General features: G+C 43.7%; 1 protein-coding gene across 6 annotated transcripts in view; it reads left to right on the forward strand.

The window, feature by feature from the left end:
• Positions 1–8,531: 8,531 nt before the first annotated feature.
• NDRG3 (NDRG family member 3) overlaps positions 8,532–20,478 on the forward strand; it is a 68,757-nt gene continuing 56,810 nt past the window's right edge. For 2 of the 6 annotated variants that reach the window (XM_068913049.1, XM_068913050.1), the window contains exon 1: positions 8,532–8,631. The gene's annotated coding sequence lies outside the window, so the exon portion shown is untranslated. Of the gene's footprint in view, positions 8,632–9,190; positions 9,269–20,478 lie in introns of those variants that run through there. The other 4 variants (XM_068913053.1, XM_068913055.1, XM_068913054.1 and 1 more) reach the window with 4 other exon arrangements.

The following is a 20,478-nucleotide window of genomic DNA, read 5'->3' on the forward strand; positions in this document are numbered from 1 at the left end:
CTGAGAAAGTACAAGGGCCAGCAACTGAAGTAAAGATTTTAGGCATCATCTGGCAACGGCCTGGCCAGATTATGCCTGAAGCTGCAAAACAAACGATACTTCATATAGCTGAGCTGCAAAATAAAGCTGATGTGCAGCACTTTGTGGGACTTCGAGGGTGTCAGTTTACCCACATTTCGAACAGATTTTAAGACTCCTGTATAAGGTAGCAAAAAAGAAGAATCAGTTTGTATGGGAAGCTTTTGAACAGGCTAAACATGCTGTTTCCCATATTATTGCATTAGGTCCCAGGCAACCTCATAAACCTTATGACCTGCAAGTCCTAGTTTCAGATGACAATACACGTAGGAGTTTGTGGCAAAGAGGTGAACGGAGATGAATCCCACTAGGTTTTTGGTCATGCCATCTCCTTCCCTCTGCACAGGACTAGGTGCCAATTGAAAACAATTACTGGCTGCATATTGGGCTATGGTAGAAACTGAACAAGTAACAGGAGGGCAGAGTGTTACTCTAATTGTTGGCTTGCCTATATTGCAATGAGTCTTGTCGAATGATACAACCTACAGAATGAGAAAAGCCCAACAATCCAGCACTGAAAAAATGGAAATGGTATATTTCCATGCAGGCAAAGCCAGGTACTCACAAAATCAATGCCTTGCAGGAAAAAATAGCCCAGGTAGGCTTGACAGATGTGATTCAAACTAATATGGGGCTGCTACCTCCTGCCTGGCCTCAGGAAGCCTCATCATATGAACAGCTCATCCCTGAGCAGCAAGTGCCCCTGGTTCACAGATGGATCAGTGAAATACATTAAGGAGGAGAAGCGGTAGAAGGCTGCTGCCTTTAATTCCACTAAGCAGATCTCTTTGACCCGCCAAGGCAAGGGGGGCAGAAGTCAGCAGGCAGAAGTAATGGCTGTATTCATGGTACTAGAGAAGACTTCCCATTCCCAAGCTATCCCTATATATTGACTCATGGGCGATTAACCGTATGGGTTAGTGAGTGGCAAGCGGACAACTGGACAATACTTAGGAAACCTTTGTGGGGTCAGGACTTAAGGAAGCAGCTAGCCAAAAAATACGTAAATTCCAACTTATGGTTTCAACATGTTGACTCTCATGTCACCCACGGTATCAGAGAAGCGCCAAACACCCATGCCCTCCAGCCACGCCAAAGATCCTCCTTGTCTACCACTTCACACAGGCAACTGGACAGTTTGGTGGCATTTGCACCACCACTGTCTTACAGGGTATGGCACTAGTCGTAGAGCCCGATGGCCCATAGGGGTGCAGGTCAATAGTGTCACATTACACCAAGTGGGAAATTGGGTAATTGGCAACTGGACTGTATATGGAAAACAAACTTTGATATGGAATGATAATCAAGCACAAGTATACATTAGGCCCAAACTCCAGTAATGATAACCCTAAATTACTCTTGCATGGACCACACATTTTGTAGCACAACCACTGGTTACATTAGTACTGATATTAATTACAATTACATCTGTGCAGCTCTTAATTGAAAGTGGATACTGCTCAGGATATGTTGGAGTTTGCATGATATGCCTAACTATACCAGGCCCAAATCATCCATGCATCCATGAGTACATGCAGTAGCATCTGGGCTATGTCATAGTACTCTGGCTTCCACATGTATGGAATTAGCCACATTACTGGTTATGAAACAACAATGACTAATTTGTGAAGTGCATTACTGGCCTAATACTGCCAGATTCTTAAGGTTGCCTAATACTTTTAAAGACTGAGTACTACTAAGTCAAGTCTTTGTAGCCAGCGCAACAGCCATCTTGCATGTCAAATGGATTGACAGGCCTACCTGAACCCAAAAGTTTGAGGAATCATTTTCCCCATTATTTTAGCAGAAAGGTTACTTTGATTTTGCCTTGGGTAGACCCCTCTAATCCAAAGCAAACTGTGCCAATTGATATTCAAGAATGCCAAGAATGGGCTTCCTCCAGATGCGTATGCTTGGGTAAACCACCATTAATGGAAGACCTCTGTGCACCAGCAAATGATTTCAAATGACCAACTCAGATGTAAGCTGAGCTTACAGCTGCTTGTAATACCTTTACAGAGTACAGGCTTATGCGGTCTGCGTTTTCCTGTTCTTCAATCAATGAGGACTTTATAGCATGCTTTCAAAACATAAGCCTAGCCAATCAGGTACAAGACAGCATTGTTCAGTGAACAGTTTTCATTCCTGTTTGGAACTGCAGCATTCAAAGAACAGACAACAGTCAAAGAAAGGACATTGACATTCAAAGAAAAAAGGCTTGTTTTAAATTTAAGGCCTTTTTTCAGGCTAGAGAATGTCATCCAGTCACTTATTGTGATATTAACTCCAGACAACAAATTATATTCTCAGAGAAGTACTCTTGTGGTTTACATCATAGGTAGCAGTAACTTAGAGATACTACTTAAACCTAACTAAGAAAGGGGAAGTAAAAATGCAGTTTTAACTCCTTCTTTGAAGAGCTCCATTCAAAAATCACAGCTCATTTCCAAATCTCACCTTCTAAATCAGTTTGGTCTGGAGTCACATTTTTCTCCTTGTCCAGCGACTGTGGATTGTGAGCTGCAAGCAGTGGGAGATGGTCCTGATCTTCTTGCCTTTACATCTGTTCTCAGCCAGCTCAAGATTCACCTCAGCAGCACAGCCAGGGCACCCCAGGCATTACAACCCATTTGCCCAATTGCTCTTATGAAGCAGGCCATGAACTTGGCCTCCAGGGAACAGGAGTCCAGCTAGGAAAAGTGAGACTTGGCTTAGCCCTTGCCTTGCCATTCTGCTCTGTTCTGGGTGCTGGCTTCATCGGGTGACCCTCCTAAGAGGCAGTCCTTGCCTTCATGCTTGTTGAGGCATCCCAGGATCTCAGTTACGTCAGCGAAGTAGAGTTGCCATCTATAGAATCATGATGAGTCATCACTTTTTACCATATTTTCCACATATCTATTGATTATATTCTTCATTTTAGTTTTTATACACTTCCCTGAGGGAGTCATTAAACTCAGTAGCCTGCCGTTCCCCAAATCCCTTCAGAACTCTTTAAAAAAAGGGTATCATTTGCCATGCCCCATTCCTGTCATATCAAGGGCATTTCATGTTATGGTTATATAAGTATGTAGTGACTAATTTTATGTTTAGTCTAGAACTCACAAGTGACTATTATCTCGTTCCAGCAATCTCATCTTATTATCAGTCTTAAAATCTCTTCTACTAACTTCAGTTTGAAGCAAATCTTCTGGCTGACTCATTCTCCATAAAGAAAAATCTTAGCCTTGGAATATCCTTTGGCTGTTCTGTATTAAAAAGCAACGCAGACTTCAGCTGTCTTCTTGACAGCCGTTAAGTTTTCCTTCTGCATGAACCTCTGCGCTATTTAGATAGTGAACAGAGACATGGGGGTCCTTTTGAACTCAGGCTTCATAAATACTTTTTTTGAAAGTTTATACTTATGTCCAGCTGCTCCTCCCAGGGTCTGCTTCTCCCATTGCCCACTCTTGCTGCTCTTACCCAACTCTGCAGAAAGCTTGGGAGCCCTAACTCACCCTGTGTGCCCAAAGTAGCCACGGACCATAAATGTCTGCTTCAGACTCAGCTACTAACCCCATAAGGAACTGTTCTATATCTGCCCAATTTGATTCGATGCTAGATTTGTCACACACTTTTCTCTGTTAGGTAGACAAGCAAATATTATGCTGTATGCTTTTATAAACATTTCATCAGTTCCTTTTTATGCTGCACCATGCATTTTCTTATTCATTGTCTTCTATCATTGACATTTTAATTGGCTAATTATTTTCCACACATTAAGCATATAACCAATCCAAAGCTCCAAAGCAAACCACTCAACCTCCAGGACCATGCGTTCGGTTCATTGCATATCTATAGTACATCAGTTCATGCTGTATATATAATGCATATGCATAATTGTATGTGTACATGAGTAGCTTTCATTCGGTTATTTGGGGTATTTATCAGTCTGCTCATCTGCCTCAGATGGGACCTCCACCCACAGCTCTGCCCATGGGCCTGCGAGTCTCATTGAAGCTCAGCCCAGGGCTTTCTTCAGCTATGTTGCAAGAGTACTAGTCTCTAGCTCACCTATTCCTGCTCCTGGCCATAGACCACATTGATCCTGACCTGCAGACTGGCTTCCCAGCTTGATCTTGTACCTGTCTCATCATTATGGACTTGCCTAGTCACTGGGCTGTGTCTGATCCTCGTTATCCTGACCAGACTTGACTCTGACCTGCAGATTGTTTTCCCAGCTTTACCTTGAACCTCCCTTATCACCACAAGCTTGCCTGATGATCTGGGCTCCTGATTGAGCCTCGCTACTATCTTTGGGTCTGCTGTGCTCGGGTAACAGGGGACAGGGCAATGGTTGGGGAGGCCCCTGCCTTGCTGGCCCTGCAGGCTGTGTTACTGTGCTCCTCTCCCAGCTCCCCAAATCCTTAAGGAGCAGCTGGCCCTTGCTGCTCCCAGATAGCTGGATCACAGTTTCTTGTTGGTAGCCCTTTAAAAGAAGGGAAGGGAATTTGGATTGCATTGGGAAACTTATGGGAAGGGTGGTCACCACAACCCTGAGCTTCAGTATATAATCCTGGTAAGGCCAGATAATGGTGCACCAAATGAGTGTATTGGAAGGATAGAACTTGTATTGGCTGGAAAAATGGAGCACCAACTGCTTACAGATGTGAATGAGTGTGTAACACCACAGTGTGGAAGTGAACGTGACTGAGAAACTAGGGAGCAGACTTAATTTGGCTTAACTTGGCTTTCAGTGCTGGGATCAATCACAGAGTGGACCACCAAGGTGGATCACCCAGATCTCCAGGGTAAGACTGGATCTAGTCCAGCTCAGAGATTTGAGTCTCCTGGTAAGAAACAGGCTCACTCTAGCAGCAGGCGCCAGTGAGACAATGAACGCACTCCAGCTTGCTGCCAACATCCCACAACCTAGGAGAGCACCATATGGCAAGTAAGGGCAAAGAACTGGACTTGTCTATGTGGACTGTTAATCTTACAGGAGTAAGACCCCAAAAGCCTCACTGTGTACTCAGTATATTGCCTTTAATGGGCCATAGTGGGCGCCGGGATGTGAGGTCAGCCTGCAGCTACTCATACTCCGTGCAAGTTGCATGGGGAATGTGTGCAGCTGGTGGGGGCACCACCGGAGGCTGCTCCTTCTGACCTTGAAGTGGGGGCTGCTAGAGCTGCTGGCAAATGAGAAGGCCCTGGCCTAATGGTAAGCTAGCTGGACAGCATGGGAGAGAAACTGCTGGCCAGGATGCAAGGAACTGCTAGACATGACAGATAACAGTGTGAGAAGGTGAGAAAACTAACAGATAGCACTGTGAGAGATGGCAGGATTTCACAGGTGTTTAAGGGGGAGTGAAAACAGCTGAACCTCAGAGATAACTAGAAGGGAGTACTGGGGACCATATCAGTAATGCTATATAAGGCTGAGATGTTGTAAGTAACCGTATCAGAAATACCAGATTTGGATATGGATGTGACAAAACTGGGACCAATGGGGAAAAAGTAATTAGCAGTGGGTTGTTCATCTGAGAGGGGAATTGGGGTGAAAAAAGGAAGGGGGATGGGGTGAAGAGGAGGGTCAAGAAATGGAAAAGTGATAATAAGGTATGCAAAGGTGATTGGTGCTGTCAGGAGGTACCTGTCAGGGAGCATGGTGCTTGATCACCACCACTGGAGCAGGACAATCACAGAATCACAGAATGGTTTAGGTTGGAAGGGACCTCTGGAGATCATCTAGTCCAACCCCCCTGCTCAAGCAGGGTCCTCTAGAGCATATTGCCCAGGATCACATCCAGACGGGTTTTGAATATCTCCAGCGAAGGAGACTCCACCACCTCTCTGGGCAACCTGTTCCAATGCTCAGTCACCCTCACAGTCAAGAAGTTTTTCCTCAGGTTTAGGTGGAACTTCCTGTGTTTCAGTTTGTGCCCATTGCCTCTTGTCCTGTTGCTGGGCACCACGGAGAAGAGGCTGGCCTCATCCTCTTGACACTCCCCCTTCAGATAGTTGTATATATAATAATAATAAATCAAACTTGTTCTGACTATACTGCATGAGTCAAACCTGGTGGCACAGGGTGTTTGCTCTGGCTCAAGGGAACTCCTAGACTGATGGGGGATGGGGCAGCCCAGGGTCCCAGTGTCAGTGCCTGTTCCAGAACTGACAGCACTGGCATACACTTGCCATTTCCTAACATATTTTACTGTAAAGCTTTAGCTAGATCATTTTCTCGAGTTTTTCTTATGTTTAAAAGCATTCACCTTCACTAATATCTCTACAGTGCTCTTTTTTGTTCTGTTGGGAACATACTGGGGGATTGCTTACCTTCATACAACCTCTTTTCCTTGCCAACTCTCCCCCTATTGCTATTCATTAACATTCTTAAAGTATTTAAGAATTTCTTAAGCAGGGCCACTGGGTGGCACCAGAAACCAGAACATGGATTAAGTTTTGCAGCTACATTTTTTTAGTTGCTTGGGGCAGATTGATACCAAAGGTAAAGTGAGAGAAGCTGGAAGTGCCACTATCCTAAGGGCCAAACATTTCCATCCTGAGGCATTCCTGAAGTGGGGGGGGGGGGGGGAGAAAGCAGCAACAGGTAGAGATGGCAAAAGCACTCCTTTCTTAAGATTGCAATTACAAACGCCAGGTTTTGCACAGAACTTTCTGTCCATTTAGATTAATTACTTTCATAACATCCCACCAGAGAGTTTGGCAGTGAGTAAGCAGAAGGCAGAATAATAGCTACACTCTCAGGGGTGCACTCCCCCAAACATTCACACTTGTTCAAGGTTCTGGCAGCGTGCGTTGAAAAGAATGAGCAAATTTGTTCAAACTAGCAACTATTTAATCTAAGTCCTACCTCTGAAAAAATCTCAGAGCTCTGTTTTAGGACCTGGAACATCAGCTAAGCGTGCTCTGGGCGCACTCAATTAGCTTGTGTAGCCCAGCTCTGACCCTGGTAGCTCTGAGTGCCAGTCTCCTCACCTATCCCCATGCTTGTGGTTGCAGAGAAACATCCCCATACTTTGCTGTGCTAGTTTAAACTGTGGTGTTGGTACCGTGCCTTGCTGGAATGGCATAAATTACTCTATTGCAGTTCCAACCTTGTTTGCTTTCTAACTGCCACCATGCCCAGATAAGCATGTGGTTGGGACTGCAGGTGGTGAGTTCTTCACTGGGGACATGGCAGCACACTGAGCTGGACAAGGAAGTTTTCTGATGTTCTGAGTTTTCAAAAACTTTCTCTGCATCAGAGTGAAAGGAATAGAGAAAGAAGAGACTACAGAGGGCAGTGAGGAAGAAGTGGGTCTGGACTGACCAGGAACTGGGACCTCCAACGTGGGCCAGAGGAGACTGGAGGGAGCTGAACAAAGACTGCGGTTGAGAAGGAAAAAGGGTTGTCTTCATTTGCAGGACTCGCAATATCTCCAAATAGCAGAAATTCTCAAATCCCTTTGTTACAAATATCCTGTAGAGAAATATCCAGTTTCTTTGAAAAGCAGTCCTCTCATTGAAACGTAATCATGTCTGAAGGGACTCCCCAACTGTTTTACCTTCTTGTACAGCCATTGTGGCCAAGAGCAGGCAAGGTTTGACACTGTCCTGGTCAACCATTTTTTAAGCTCCCACTATACTTTCTCCTCATCAAACACCCAACCTCATATGGGGAAGAAACAGTCCCTCTTATTAGTGCTTATGAAAAATGCAGGCTGCTGACTAGTTGCACCCAGTGAACCACTGCCAAACCCAGGGGTCATTCAGGACCCCGATTCTTCGTTATGGTCACCAACTAGCAGAAGGACTGGGCCCATTTCAAATCTTCCAGTAAAGGATGGGGGGAGGGGCACGCAAAGTGTGAAAAACCACAAACTGTCTGTGTAGAGGTGAACTAAGCACATCCATGTATTTCACCTGGAAATATAAACTGAGGAAATTACACTTAGGGACTAAGAGCATGCCCTGCCCACGGCTGCCTGGCAGCGCCTCGCTGAAGGCATCAAGGGGAAGGGCGACGACGACTCCTGCGACAAACCCACCGCCTGTCAGCGCAGGCCACGACCCGCCCGGGACCTCGGGCGGCCTGGGAGAGGGACAGGATCCGCCGGCCCCAAGCTGCCGCCCGGGGCCGGGCGCGGGGCTAGGGCCCTGCCTGCCCGTCTTGGGGCGGTTAGGGAGGGTCGGTGCCGAGGCCGCTTCTGCACTGACGACACCGAGGACGTGTTATATGTGGTTCCCCCAACGCCCTTCCACGTTTGCCCCGTGACACGCGGCCGCGGCCGGTCAGGTCCCGCACGGGCAGGGCGCTACAACCCGAGCGGGGAAGGAGAAGATGAGGTCGGGGCGGCAGGGCTCCAGGCTAAAGGGGGCGCGAAACGAACTACTCTCAAAATGGCGCCTCCCCTTGCCTCACGAAGCGGCCGCCATCTTGCTTGTAGTCCTGAGCCCTGGGCACCCCTGCGCATGCGCAGACTCCGCGGCGCGGTCCGCGGCGCAGCGCGCAAGCGCACAGCGGCCCCACATGCCGCGGCGGTCGGAGCTGCTGAGGTACCTGCCGTTCAGGTGAGCGCGGCCGTAGCCCGCGGGCCCGGGGCGCCGGCCGCGCAGGCAGCAGGGCCCGCGGCTCGGGAGCGGGTCCTTCCGCGGCAGCCGGGGGCTGGGCCGGCGCGGGCCGGGCGGGCGCCGCGGGTCCTCCGCAGCTGCCGAGCGCCGCCTCAGCGGGGTTGAGGCGCTGGGCGGCCGCTCGGCAGCAGGTGCGGTGCGGTGCGGCGCGGTGCGGCGCGGCGGCCTGGGGTCCGTGCTGGCGGGCGCGGGGGGCCGTGGCTCGACGGCTGGCGGCGGCGACGGCGCCGAGGCACCGGCTGCCGCGGAGAGCCGCGCCGCGCGCCCCGCGGCCGTTCCCTGGCCCTGGGGCGTCCCCGGTTAACGGTTACCCGTCACCAGCCCGGCGCGCCCCGGCGGGGCAGCGCGAGGGGAGGGCTCCCGGCTGAGGCGGCCGCCGGCCGCAGCGCGCTGCCCCCCCGGCGCTGCCGCCGCCAGCGGCCACCTCGCAGAGCCGAGCCTCTGCCGAAGGGCTGCCTCTCGGGGAATTTCAGCCTTCTGCTTTTGTTTGCCAGAGGAAAGTACCGCTCCATCACGGGGCTGGTTTTAGGAAATAATCCTTCTTCACACCGGCTTTCATTTTAAAAAAATTACGCAAGTATGTATGTGTGTGCATATATGTATCTATATATGTGTGTATATATATGTATATGTGTGTATATATATATATATGTTTGTGTGTGTGTGTGTCTTCAAAACTCATGTCTCGTTTCTTGTAGAGATGTTTTTTCATTTAAGCAGTGGACTGGAATGCTTTTTGCTTACTGTGATCATTAGCTTTGCTTTCTGAGTATTCAGGTCTTAAAATTCTCAGTTGTAATTATTTATTTTGGGCAATGAAAACAGTTTTTTTTTCTTTAATTCTGTCTGGTCTTGTAAGTAGATGAATGGGGAAAGGAACAGGTTGTAAAAATGTGCTGCTGATTTGCAGCATCTCTTATGTTAATGTCTGTTTATTAATGCAAGTCACAGGAAGTAATTCACAATATTGTGAAGTCAGATGCTTCCATTGCCATAGAAATCATTATTATGAAGTCCCGTGCAGAAGATCCCAGTGTCATAAGACAAACGTTAGGTGTAGCACAGCGCTGTCTGGCTTCTCAGGAGGTGTTGGGCGTACTGTCAGCTGGCATTGTGCAATGCATTGGGATGCTGCATTGCCAAGTAAGAGACTTGTGGGTTTGGGTTTTTTTCCCTCCTCTCAAGTTTGAGGAGTGTGGGACTGGTGCGCAACCATGTCATGCTAAAGTGCGAGCACTGCTGATGCATCCTAGTTGAAGTTTGTAGAATGGGGCTTGCTGATCACACGCGTGGTTGCCCTGGGGAATAGGAGAGGTTTGGTAGGTGTTTAGGGGGTTGTATCTGGGGAACCCACAAGAGTTTTTGGGGTTCAATTCTGAGATGATGAGAAGATGGGGGTTTGATGTGGAGAAGAATCCGCTTCGGTTTCTTGTGTCAGGCACATTCGTGACATCCTCCGCTATTCAGATAGGACTTGGGAGCTGTGGGCAGTGGCCTTCCAAACCCTGGAGCCTGTTAAACTGTGTTTAGCCTTAGCATAGAGGTCTGTGGGGGGAGGCCAGTTAGGTAATATAAAGTATAGGAGCTGAGTTTAAAATCAGCTTTTATGTCACAACAGGGGAGCAGACCTGACCAAGTGTCTCTCTGTCACTGAAACTGGAGTTGCAGTAATAAATGTTGGGGGTAGACTCCTGAGTAAACTAGGCAATCACTAGGCATCTGGTACATCATTAGCATTGTAGAGGAGGCTCAGGACTGACAATGAATTTTCCAGTTTCACTTAATTATTTGGGATTTTACAACTTAGCTTGTGTGGCACAATAGGCATTGAAACTGCCTGTCTGGAGGCCAAAAATTTTTGTGGGCTGCACTTGGCTTATGCTGAGATGTTTGTCTTTGCAAATATAGAAGATAAAAACTTCATAAAATGAAAATTAAACTATTGCTGAAACCAGTGTTATTGGAAATGCTAATTGCATTCCTGGTTACTCGTTTTGTATGTAAGGTTTAAAGGCTAACTGAAACTAACAAACCTGTTTGATTCGTGTTTCCTAATGTCAAGTCACCTTTAGAAATCTTCTAGTGCTTCTACTTGCAGCTTATAGTTCACATTGGTCATACATGACAGGATCGCTAATGTTTTTGAATGGAAAACATAACTCTAGTAATGTGGTTAAATTTCAGAAGAAAGCATATATTTTAGTCTCGTAAAGAAGAGCTATAAAATGTTGTGGAAGATGCTACTAAGAGAGTTTCCGGTTTTAAACATTCCTCTGTTGCATGCTCAATGTAAACGTTATAGCTAAGTTCTAGTATACAAGTATGGTATTTTCAATAAGAAACTAAAGATCATTATAGTAGTAATATAATCTAAGCACGAAAGTAAACAAGATAATTAGGATAAAGCGAATCAACTTTTAAAATTTTCTTATGTTTGGTCTTCACATAGAACAGAATATATATATTTTTTAATTTAATTGTCATTTTCTCAAATAAGAGCTCACCTGGGCTGCCACCACTATCATTTACTGAAAAAGGTAAAGCCAAACACTTAGGGAGTTCTATTTCTGTAGCTTTAGTCAGTGCTGACACCACAACCTTCTATGATCAGGATTTATCTTGTACTCATAATCTGTTGGCTTTATCTTGGATATAAGTACATATACTTCTACGGCTTAAGAGTGTTAAGCCTAGTGTGGACAGTTGTGCAGTATCAGTTAAGGCTGTTTAGATCTGTAATTATTACAGCCTCATTTAATCAGTGATAGTTAAAGGAGAATGGAGAGGAATTTTTTTGCTTCCATTCCTCTGTGTGATGTTGAAGGAAAGTTATGCCATATGTATTTTAATTCATCTTGATGTTCTCATTTTTTTCATATTAATGTAGTTTGGGAGAAATAATAAAATTCTATATTGCTTTCCCCTGGCAAGGCTCAGTATTTTGGCCAGCTCAGGGTGGTCATTAAGAGAAGTAATTGTCTTTTGGTCCTGATGTGGGAGTGACTGGGTGAGATTATGCCCTCTGCTGTGCATATCAGAGCTGGTGATTGATTTTAATAATCTCACTTGGCCTTCAGTTCTCTTACAAATTCTGAATTGTAAATAAGACTTATTGGATTTTTAATAATATATGTTTGTTGATCATTCACCTTATTCTATCTGTTCATTTCCCTTTGGCTTCCAGAACTGATGTAGCACCGTTTAATGTAGAGGTCAAATCAATGCTATGGGAAGCATGGAAAGGAATAATTTTGTTTTAATTTGGCTATTGTCCTTGCCAGACTTGCATACGTTTCTGTGCTTACAAGGGGTTTTTGTTCACTGGAGAGGTGTTCCTTGTTTTATGTAATGCAATTACAGTGGAGGTTATAGATCCATCTTTTTTTTTTTTTTAAAGTAACTGTTACTGTTCGGTTGTATGTAAACCAGACTGATGATTCTACTCATAATTGTCAGGTGGATTAAAAATGTGATATTACACCTTTTTATTTATTTATTTATTTATTTATTTATTTTTGCAAGAGCTGGAATTGTGGCTTTTCTCTGTGTGTTTGAACAGAGGTCATAGACAATCTGCTGCTTCTTTTCACCTGTACTTTAGTGGTGAAGCTACCTGTAACATCTTAAGCTGCTCTAATGACTATTTGGCTTGAGGAAGGGCTGGTCCTATTCTTGCCCACTCTTATATCACCTCCAGCGTTTATTGGGTGTTGTACTGAACCAGTTTGGTTTGCTAAATCAGCAGAGTACTAACGGTTCTTCCCTCCCCTCCCCCCCCAGCCAAATTTCTGCCAGGTTAGGAAGTTGAATGAGCAGTGAAGGGCTGATGAATACCAGAGATGTAGTTCATTTCTGCCGTGTAAGAACAGTCATAATGGATCAGACCAGAGGTCCATCTAGTCTAGTAATATCTCTGATGGTGAACAAAAATTCATACTTTGAGAAGAGCAGGGCTAATGTGTATATATATATGTATATACCTTTGTCTGGTACCCCTTTTATCTGCTATCAAGAGGTAGATGTTATTTCCATTTTAGTTAAATTTAATGTATTTTTCTTCTGTGAATTTGCCAGTGTCTCCACTGAAGTCCATTTAAATGTATAGCACTGACACCATCCCAGGAGAGGACTCCCAGAGCATAAAATAATGTTCTGGGAACTAATTACTATTATATTTTTATGAACTTGACAGCTGCCAGCTTCATTTCGTGTATCTTAGCTTTTGTATTGGTGGAAACAGTGAACAACTGATCCCTGTTTATCTTCTCCATGCAGCTGATTTTATAGACTTCTGTCATACATTGCTGTAGTCATCTCTGTTTCCAGGCAGAAGAATCCTAGCCCAATCAATCATTCCTTTTTGTAAGACTTTTCAAACCTTGCTACCGTTTTAAAAATATTTTCCACTTCTGTTATATCCTCTTGAAATGGAAGCAAGCTACACCCAGGATTTAAGATGCAGATAAACTATAGCTTTATATGGTGGCTTAATTCCATTCCTTTCCTAACCATTTCTTAACATTAGATTTATTTTTGGATTGTTGCATGGCTTTGAGCTGATGCTTTTATCAAACGATCTGTCATGACTCCAGCAAGACTTTCAGAATGTTAATGATCAGCTTGGAGCATATCATTTTTTAGGTGAAGTTAGATTTTTTTTTTTTCCTATGTGCTACTTCATGTTTATCTGCACTGAATTTTTATCTCCTGTTTATTCAGTCCCGTAAGCTTTTTTTTTTTTCCCAAAAGTTCTTGTGTCAGCCCTTATCTTTACTATTCTGAATAGCTTATATCTTCAGCACACTTTTTCACTTCACTCATTTTGAGCCAGCAATGTGCCCTTGTGGCCAAGAAGGCCAATGGTCTCCTGGGGTGCATGAGGCAGAGTGTGGCCAGCAGGTCGAGGGAGGTGATCCTGCCTCTCTCCTCAGCCCTGGGGAGGCCTCCCCACGAGTACTGTGTCCAATTCTGGCCTCCCCAGGACAAGAGAGACATGGCACTACTGCAGACAGTCCAGCGGAGGGCTACAAAGATGATGAGGGGCCTGGAGCATCTCTTCTCCGAAGAAAGGCTGCGAGAGCTGGGCCTGTTCAGCCTGGAGAAGAGAAGACTGAGAGGCGATCTCATCACTGTGTCTGCAGGAAAGTATGTGAAGGGAGGGTGTCAAGAGGATGGGGCCAGCCTCTTCTCCGTGGTGCCCAGCAACAGGACAAGAGGCAACGGGCACAAACTGAAACACAGGAAGTTCCATCTGAACAGGAGGAAAAAACTTCTTGACTGTGAGGGTGCCTGATCAGTGGAACAGGTTGCCCAGAGAGGTGGTGGAGTCTCCTTCCCTGGAGATATTCAAAACCCGTCTGGATGCAGTCCTGGGCAATGTGCTCTAGAGGACCCAGCTTGAGCAGGGAGGTTGGACTAGATGATCTCCAGAGGTCCCTTCCACCCTTGGCCATTCTGTCATTCTGTTGCCATCTTCTCCCAGGTTGTTTATGAATATAGTGTACAACACAGAGCTCAGCAAAAAGCTTCTGGCAGCCTGTCCCCTGTGAAAAATGACCATTATCCCTATCCCGTCTTCTGTTTTCCAGCTAGTTATTAGCCCAGGTGAGAGCTTTCCCATTTATCCTTTAGCTGCATAACTGTCAAAGTTCAGTAGCTATCTGAGTGTTATCTTGTATTACAGTTTTGTAATAATCGCTATGAACAGACGTTAAGTGTGTACTCTGGTGGACATAGGTTTTGCCTGTCCTCTCAGCCCTTCTTGATACTCCCCGCCAGCACTCCTGCTGCCATGCAAGTAATAGAGTCCAGGTACAGATCTGACTGCAAATGAACCCAGCAAATAAATTAATTAGTTTTCAACCAAATTAATATTGGTGTATAGCTAGTACACAAGTGTGTGGACTTAATTAGAATTAATTTGGTTAGGAGACTGTAAACTTTCTCTGGTTAACTGCTGCTGATTAACATTGATGAACCTACAGGCTCAAATGAAGTAGTCTAGACTGAAGGCATGATAAGTGTCCATGCACAGATCTGCAGAGTTTATATTAAATTAGGATGAATTTGTTGTTGTAGTTAGTATCTAGGTCTGATTCATACACCAAGTCATACTGATCTAATTTAATTTATGAATACTTCTTGGACTTTTTCATTATGCTGAGGCAGAAAACAATCTGTCTGTGTGTGTTGATACCTGGAATTTCTTAAAGACATTGAACAACTTTTATGCATTTATGTAAATTACTAGGGAACTGATGTTACTTTGTATCCTGCATATAGACTTTGTCCTAATTCATTAGGAACAATTGCATCATAAATACTTGAAAAATGTGTAACTGGAAATTCACAAATATTACCATTGATGCAGTTGCAGTATTTTATAAACTACACAATTATTCTGTTTTTGTGTACATTTTGGTTAACGTTGTTATCCTAAATACAAACAATGTAGTTCTTCAGTGAAATTGCTGATCACTAAACAGGCTTTTCAAGTGTGTTCCTGAAAACTCATAAACAGGTTCAGCAGTTTTGTTATCATAAACTATATAATAACAGCGTTCTGCTGAGGTGTTCCTTCTTTGTCTTTCTGTATGAAGGATTAAAATTAGACATTCAGGTTGTTAAGAGTTTGTCTCGACTATGGTAGATTTGAAATGTGTTGTTTAGCCTGTAAGGTCTGTTTTTTCAGTTTGTGTGTTTGTAGGTGTAGTTCCCTTCAAATAGATGTTAAAAAGAAAAATTTGACTTGCATATACCTAGTCATATGTATAGTTTCTACCATAAGAGATTCTGTAGGATTTTTTAAATTTGTGACATTTTTTCCAGTGCAAGCTACAAGTAACTTTCCAGGTGAACTGAGATTGCATATGATTGTTATTTATTTATTTATTTATTTATTAGATGTCTGCCTGTGCTGTCAGTTCAGGTGCTGCACGGTCTGTCTCACAAGTGGCTGGAGAATTAATTTAACACTGTTGGGAGTGCCATGCAAGCATATATTCATTAGCCAAAAAAGAGGCCTTTTTATCTGTTCTGTGTGTTCTGCCTTTGTTATTTTGCTAATTTATTTCAGTCTGACATTATTTTGGTCAAAGAAGTCTTTATTACAAATTCAACTCCTTTGTTCCTTTAGCTAAGATGAGAAGTTTACCAAATGTATTTGCTCTGGTCCTCAGGAAAACCAGGGATGATTTTTTTTCCTTGTTTTATAGTACAGTTGAACTTTATCCATGAGCTGACAGAGAGAAGAGTTTGAGACTTGATGGAAGTCTACACATGGATTACCAGAGCCATGCTGTAAAATGATACTTTTAACATAAATTGGTAATTAGAAACATGAATTATAAATAATAATAATAAAGCAATAAAGAGCTCCTATGTTCACTTACAAAATGTTTTTGGTAACTTCTAGGGCTAGATGTGGGACCCAGCTGGTATTCCAACTAATTCATGTTTGCTAGTAAATAAAATAATTTGCCAGATCGCATCCGATGGACAATGACCTTCGCAGCTCTGTACAGGAGAATGAGAGCATGTCAGTGCTGCTGTGAGATCTTAGCACATTAAGAATCAGGGAAATACCTTGGAATTTTTGAACTGAACTGCAGGGTTACCAGGACTTGCTGATTTCTGATTTGCGTCAGGTAGAATGCTTTAAAAGAAGGTAAATTATTTCTAAGCGTTTTCCACAGTATACCAGCTTTCTAAGCAAATGCTGTGACTGCTAGAAAGGTGTTGGAATGGATGAAAGAAGGGGGTTTTTGCGAAGATACTGTCTGTCAGGATATCTCGTTTATGAGACATTGCACATGCCTATATCAATCTATGAATGCCAGGTTACAATACTGTGTCCACGGTTACAATCGCCATGTTTGTCATTTTGTAGTATTTGACTCGTATACCTATTTCATATTAGTGTGCCGTATGACTGAACGATTACGGCTGAGAAGTCAGCATAGACCAACGTAGGACAGTCAACTGCAATTTTTCGGTTACTGGCCCATCATCATCATCCCATCTCTGGATGTGATCCTGGGCAATATGCTCTAGGTGACCCTGCTTGAGCAGGGAGGTTGGGCTAGATGATCTCCAGAGGTCCCTTCCAACCTAAACGATTCTGATTCTGATCATGAAGATTGTTACCCAGATGTCTAACTTGCAAAAAGGGTGAGAATTTTCCAGCAGAATGAAAACAAAAGTGCACAGACAGTTGTAGACTTCTCTGTACAACAGAGTTAATGAAGAAGTTCAGATCATCTCTGCCTCCAAGAGAAAATCAAATCAATTTGGGTTTTTGGAGGGTTAAATGTGTTTTGTTTCAGTAGAATTTTTTTTTTAAAAAAAGAAAGTTAAGCCTCCACCCCCAGGGAGGAGTGGAGATATGGTCTGTAGGTCTTAGTGACCCAGCTGTACTCTAGCCCGGGAACTCTGCAATGCAACGGGGTCTTGCCGTAAGACTGAAGATTAAAACATTCCTTTGACGACATTGAGCAGAAAGACTGCACCAGTTAGGCAGTACCCAAATATTTAATTATTTAATTTTAACTGTGGAGGTGCTCTAACAGAAGGAATTCTCAGACATGCAGTCCTTGCTCAGAGGTCCCGCTTGGAAGTGTACTTGTCTTAAGGAGAGTGCAGTGAAGTCAATCATCCTTATCACTCAGGCGGTCTTGTCTGTGTCCCAGAAGGTTTCCAACCCAAACTCACAAGAAAGTTGGAGACTTTTTTTGACACAATTACCTGCAAGGGTAAATTTCTGCAAGGGCAGGCTGGAGAGCATAGGTGGTGAAGGTGCAGGGATAAGAAACACCATTTCCAGATGAAATCTTCCCTTCCGAAATAACTATTCTTTGGTGAATGGAAGTTATTTTTGTTTGTATGTGGAATTTTTTTTTTTAAAGAATAAAGATGACCTGACTGGGTGTTAAAGCATACGCACAATCTTATCTGCCTATGTCTGCTTGTCTCAGTATGGTCACACCAAGACAGTGACGGACGCTTCTTGGTCCCTTTCTTGCCAAATGCTTTTTGCTGTTTTGCTTTTGTTTCCTGTTCATGCATGTTGAATATAGGTTGATATGTTTTGTGTGATGTGTACTCCTTTGTTGTCTTCATCATGAATTCTTTGCAGATGAATAGGGAATGTCAGCCATGATTCCCAACATTTAGATAGCATGACAGCTGTTGTTACAGAGGACTCCTGTGACTTCATAACATTTCCTGTATCCATATATTTCAGCAGTCCTTCAAAATCTGGGAAGCAACAGCTTCAGTGCCAGAGTTGCTTGATCATGTGTGTCCTACAAAAGCTTCACTAGTATGAGACCATCAAGCCCTTCTGATAGAGATGCAGTTTACGCTGTGAGAAAGGACTTTTGTTGGTATGCTGTGTAGTAATTGCCTAAATGAAGTGTTTTCAATGGTAATTTGGTACCAGTATACTTACATGTATGTTGTTGCTCTCACCAGCATAAAAAGGTTTTTAAAGCAGTTTGCAAAGCTCACCACTTGCTTACTCAGGGAGGGGAGGAGGGAGGCATGGAGGGGGAGATCTTGTGCCATTTCATTTCCACTTCTGGTGGTGTTTTTAAGTATTTGTCAGAAAATGATTTTTTTTTTCTTCACTGATAGCACAGCATTTCCTGGTGATGCAGCAACCCCTAAGACTTTTAAAAGCTTGTGATCCTACTTTTTTGTGAATTGTGATATCCTACATGGAGCGGAATTTCTAGGGGATACTTCAACCTTAACAGTAAAGAATTGGTGGATGCATAACACCGGATATCTATGTATAACTCCCCGAGGCAGAGCAGCGCGTTCCTTTGGAGGGGGCGTGGGGTGGTTTGCTGGCCTCGCAGCAGAGCTGCAAACAGCCTGCTCTGCTCCTATTGATGCTGCAGCACAAGCAGCGTGCCCAGGGCCGCTGGAGGGCCGAGGCCTGAACCCTCCCTCTCTTGTATCCTGAGAAGTGACTGTTGTGGTCTGAAAAAAAACTTCCTCCCCTCCCCCACTTGTTTTTAAAAAATACGTTTTTATTTAGGTTACAAAACAGGCAAAGTAAAGCCTTGAAATGCTGGCTTTTAAAATTGCATTGCACAGTACTTCTTAGAGAGATGAGGGAGGAATTCATTGAGCGTTAGAGTCCTTGTCAGTGGTCCTGATCCTGAGAAGAGAGATAGTGGAAGTTTCCTTTGGCCTTTCACAGGATAAGTTGTTATTTTTTTTTCCTTTCTTGAATGTAATAGCTTCATACTTCTTTAATGAAGACAGCAGTTTCTTAACAATGAAAGCAATAAATAAGTTAGCCACAGAAGCTTATACTATCTAAAAATAAATAAAAAGGATAAGAAATGAATATACTTAAACGTATGATATAGTACCTTTGAAGAAATCCCTAGTAAAATAGCGATGTGAATTTAAGACCTATTTTATGTAAAGGCAGGAGAAGTATTGACAATAATATTTTATTTCATAAAATAAGGATCATTCAGGCAGAACTACTATCCAACCTTTATGCAGCTCTCCAGAATGTTAATCTCTGATTATACCTTCTATGATTGTTTGGTAGGTAGTAGATGTTAGGGGGAGGAATGTTGGAAAAAGATTAAAATGACTTGAAATATATGCAGCAGAAAGCCTAATTTATGGCCTAAGCATTAATTGTCTGCACTGAGAAGTGTTGTAATGTGGGTATCTTGCCTTTTTTGTAGTTTGATTTCTTTGATGTGATGCGTTAACGTTGTCTCAGATCTCTAGCCTTCAAACGCCACTCAGGTCTGTGGAATGATTGTAAACGTGGCACTTATGCTCCTATTTTTATCATGTCTCCCTATTAAAATGAACTGCGTATGTAGAAGCCATCATCAGTCATCTTGCTGGCCTAAAAATGATTTAAGGGAGCAGAGTCCTAATATTGTGAAAGCTTTCAGTAAGATAGGACTCACAGAGATCAAATTACTAGCTTGAAACATTTCCTTTTAGTGAAATCTGAAATACTTTTATCCTATCATACATCACTAGCCTCAATTTTTTTTTGCATTTTTTTTAAAGAACCCAAAGTCTTCCTAGCGCTGATGGTTCCAAACTGCTTTTTGTAAGCTAGATCCTTGGATTTCAAGACTGACCCTCTCCTATAAACCACAGGAGTTGTTCCACAGTCTTGGCCTCTGCTTCCTTGCAGCACAGTTCAAGCATCTGTGTGAATAAAACATATGGGAAGGAATGGGGTTGTGTGGTGGGGGGGGTTGGGGTTATTTTAGTGGAGGGGTTGTTTGGTTGGTTGGCTTTTTTGTGTGTACAGGGGAGAAGAGGTGCTGTGTTATCTTAGTTGATTGATCTGGAGCTGTGGCATGTCTCTGAATTCCTGCGGCAGCATTGCAGCAGGAAAGGGAAAATGTTCTCTTATTCAGGCAGTTTGCAAATAGTCAAAGAAAGCAGCGATTCCTGTGCAGCCATTAGAAAGCTCAGTCCTTTTTTACAGGTGTATTTGCATATTCATTTTTAAAGGGTAAGCCATTAAATCTCAGAAGACCTTGGCACCTGTATTAATGCAGTGTGAGATTGCTGTCGCTACAGTCCTAGTAAGGAGGCTGACTGGGCAGTGCTATGCTGTCTGTCTGCCTCTTGCAGTGGCAAGAGGAACAGCAGTCAGGCTTTTCCAGTAACAAATTTTATTACTGATGACTGGGTAATAAACAAGCAGAGAACAACTTGCAATGTGTCTGCAGGACAGTGGTGAGAAGGGGAGTGATCTCTGTTTTACTCCAGACTGGCCGCAGAGTCATT

This window comes from Struthio camelus, chromosome 18 (assembly GCF_040807025.1).
Source record: "Struthio camelus isolate bStrCam1 chromosome 18, bStrCam1.hap1, whole genome shotgun sequence".
Lineage (NCBI taxonomy): Eukaryota > Metazoa > Chordata > Aves > Struthioniformes > Struthionidae > Struthio > Struthio camelus.